The sequence below is a fragment of the Saccostrea cucullata genome, unplaced genomic scaffold (genome assembly GCF_032062105.1).
Source record: "Saccostrea cucullata isolate Sc308-1 unplaced genomic scaffold, CSIRO_AGI_Scuc_v1 ctg6748, whole genome shotgun sequence".
NCBI classification, from domain to species: Eukaryota; Metazoa; Mollusca; class Bivalvia; order Ostreida; family Ostreidae; genus Saccostrea; species Saccostrea cuccullata.
In genome coordinates, this window is record NW_026928410.1 from 21356 (window position 1) to 25554 (window position 4199).

The window sequence follows — 4199 nt, forward strand, 5'->3', positions numbered from 1 at the left end:
ATAAAAACAGCGAAGGTCTGACAAGAGCAAAGAATTTAAAGAGCACAAGGACAGACTTATATCGTCGCTTTAATATCAAAATGTTGTAAGTCGATTTTTGGCGCGAAATTTTTATTGCTAATTTGGAATCTGCAATATTGAATACATGTTCTGTCAAAACGTCATGTCTCTAGACCAATTAAAAAGTGAGATACAGACGTGTGATAAAAGCGCGTATGTCCAGTGGATGCACTTTTTTTCAGACAAAAGGTCGTATGTCTCTGGGCACTGACAAGGATGTTACTGGCAGTCTGATATCAAGGTAAAAATTATAATTTTAGTTAAATCTTTTATAATTTTTATTAAAAAATGTGTTCAACATACAAAACAAAGTATATTTGTTTAATAAACAGAGAAATCAATGGAAAGATTGATGAAAAGTTAGATGTAAGTTTACTTCATGACAAACTGAATTCTGTTTTCGCAGTTTGTAACTGTTAACGTTAAACTGCAATCATTTTATGAGTATGTTCATATAATAAATTTCAGAGCATTCTAATATCAGATTTGTACGCTTACAATACATTGCAGGGATTTATTTCAATGCCTTACTGGAGATACGACAATTTGTACTGAAAAAACATCCAGGACAGAAAGGAAAACACAAGACATACGACATTTTGAAAAAAGATGTTTTTTGTCTCTCCTGAAAAGTTGGGATTTTTGACTTACAACATTTTGATATTACAGCGACGATATGCATTTTTCTTAAATATTAGTGGATTCATGTTCAAATTAGTATTTGGGGAGGCAGTTTAATTTCTGGAGGAGTATAGAAAGCAAATTTTTAGTAAAAAAAATCGAAAGGTTTATTAGAGGAAAGACCAAAAATCAGGAATCCGCTACATTAACTTCTTCATTTCAGCGTCCAAACCCACACGCCCTGAAGAGAAAAGGGGTTTTCGGGATAAACAGAAACTAAATGTTTTTTCACATTAACAATATTTGCCAGATCTTTGACCTTTTGACTTGTTTCTATTTCCAGACTTGAAAAAACCCTTTTTAGAAGGAAGAAACAAGTCCAGAAAATCATTGGATCCGCCATTTTCCAGTATACTAAGGGCCATACCCAAAAATGAGTTCTAGAAATATCAGAAATTGGATAAAAAAATATTACAGACATGCGTTTTAATTAAAAGAGATAAATATATTAAATCAAGAAGACTAATTCATTGAAAAGCGTCTTTTGCTTCTTTCCGAGCACCGAGGACATTATTTATTATTTAAACACGTGTAAATTGCATAAAGAAGCTGATAAATGTCTGTTTCATAACTAACTGGTGCTGTTCCACGGGCCTCCCTACGCCATTTTTAAACTCCGTAATATTTAAGCGGTATAATAGAAAATTGATTTTGTTATTGTACATTCATAAAAATTCATTAATATATACATTATTACAGACAGATTTTAATTAATAAAAGGTTAATTATAGTGCGGCGAATGCTCAAATCGTCTGCATTCCATGCACAGGTAAACAAACAACAATGTAACCCATTTCGTTTCTGTAAAGAGAAACGATCAGTCGTATTTTATAGCCGATAGCAGAATAGAAATAACGTCCTTGTTGTCGTGAATGATGCAGAATAACTTCCTCGGTCTCGACGAAACAACATTTCTCGACCTCGGAGGTTATCCTGCAACATTCACGAAAACGCGGACTTTATTTCTTATTCTACCACGATTATTGCGGACATTATTTCTCCAATAAATCACGAACGGCATAAAAAATATCAGATAAGAAACACGTATCAAACCTGTACAGTTGAAATGTGCATTTGACTTTAGAATGAAATACATATTTAGATCCACATCGATGTGTCGTCTTTTGCAACTTAAACACTGCATATTGCAGAAAGTAGCTAATGAATGTAGGTTTCTAAAGCGAAGTGGCCTCCCTACGCCATATTGAAACTCCGTTTTAGTGATAAAGTGGTTAAATAGGAAACTGATTTTGTTATATTCCAAGAGATTAATCTATATATTAAGCTACACACAGGTTTATGTTTGATTAAAGGCTAATTTTAATGCGGCGAAAGCACAAGTCGTCTGCATTCTATTCACAGGTAAACAAACAAACTTTGTTGCTAAATGGAATAGCCTTTCTGCAGCATGGTGACCTAATTCGTTTCTCTATAGAGAAACGATCAATCGTATTTTACAGTTGCAGTACAATAAATATAAGAAATAAAGTCCTTGTTGTCGTGGTTGATCCAGAATAACCTCCTTGGTCTCGAAGTGTTGTTTAAAATAAATAAAGGCTCAGCTAACGCCTCGGCATTTATCTTTCAAACAACACGTCCTCTGAGATTATTCTGCAACATGCAAGAAAATGAAGACTTTATTTCTTAAATTGATAATGAAATATCCTAATATCGAGCTAAAAGGTAAAGCAAGTGTTCTCTTCTAATGTACCTGGTATTTCAGATTTTGACTACATTCTGCTTTTCATATGAATACATAGAGAATAATACATACCCTTTTCCATATAACATCCAATATCAGCCCGAGACACCAATATCAGCCCGAGGCCCGAGGGGTGATATTGATCGAGGGCTGATACAGGATGTGATGTGAAAAAGGGTATGTATTAATATGTTTATTACATACTTAGTAATAAAATACAGCATACATTAAGTTGAGAAGAAATTAAGTAAATAATCATGCATGGACTTCTTACATGCATATACATGGCGTGTTGTCTCATACGATTTTGGGTTGTTTCTACTTCTATTTCAATGCACTCGATCCGTAATTTGAAAATAATCTATTAAATGTATTTGAAAATTAAGATTAACCTTATTTTCAAAAAGTTAAAATTTAGAGAATATGTACCCACTAAAAATGTGTATGATCACAAGTACTGTTTTTGTGGTTAAATTTACTAAGGGTGTGATATTGATGTCATAATAGCCGTATCAGCCCTGCAGGGCTGATATGGATTTGCGGGTCTGATATAGGTGATAAGAGCTACTTCAATAAGTCTGAAATTGTATTTGATTTTTTATGCAGGCGGAAGCAAAGAAGATCAATCGAAAAGGACGCCTTCTAACAGAAATTCTTTATTACCAATTTAGTGTTCGTGAAAGCAAAATAAATTATCAATTAGTGTATTTATTATATTCTTTTGAATATTTAAGAAAGAATACAAATTGTAATACAGACAGCTTACCATCATTTCTATAATGGCGATTACCTGTCAGGTTTTTTATTTTAATTCCAGAACACATGTATACTTTTCACGGTGTCCTAAAAGAAACTGAAAAACGACGATGTTGAGACGACCGGGTCCAGATTTTTACCGCGCACGGTTTTCATTGGGCAGTTACTAAATATTTTCAATTCCAAGTCACTTGCATTTTTGCCTCTTGTAATTTTTTAAACTTCCAAGGATAATGCAAGCGCAATAACTTTTTATCAATGCTAGTATACGCAAAGGATTCCAATGTACATACAAGTTTTAAGTACAACTTAAAATTTATTTATATTGGAATGAAATGATTATATCTTTTTCTCGCTTTACCGACTATATAAATGTATCATTTTCTCTCTCTCCTTTGGCTTTTAATTTGTCTCGATGACTCTTTCCCTCTCTCTCCATATTTTTGTGTCGCCTGCGGAACAGAGCTGCACTAAGGGATCACATTACCCACATTGTCTGTCTGTCCGTTTGTCTAGTTGTAAATAGGATATATATTCCATGTTGATTTTCATTTTTCATCTGGATTGAATCATATAGAATCTAAGAAAGTAGTCCAAATCACACAACGGTATTCTAGACACTATTAAAAATATTCACAGTATATCTCATATGGATTTACATCATATATTTCACAAGTAATCACCAATACATGCTGTATATGTATCAGCACCTATACCGCACATCGACTTCTCCAAATATTTACAGATCAAATTCATTGAATTGATTCGATCCATATTCTTAGCAATTTTTATCAGGATAAATCACTGTCAACAACTGTACTGCCTTGTCAAATTTCTCTTAAAAAAAAAACTCATTGATCCTTAAAAATTTACAAGAGGCCCAGGAGTCACATCGCTCACCCGAGCAATTGGAAAAAGTACATATCAGACCAGAACTGAAAGTTTACAGGGGGGGGGGCTTGAACTTTAACCCCCCAGGGGGCCATGATTTGAACAAACT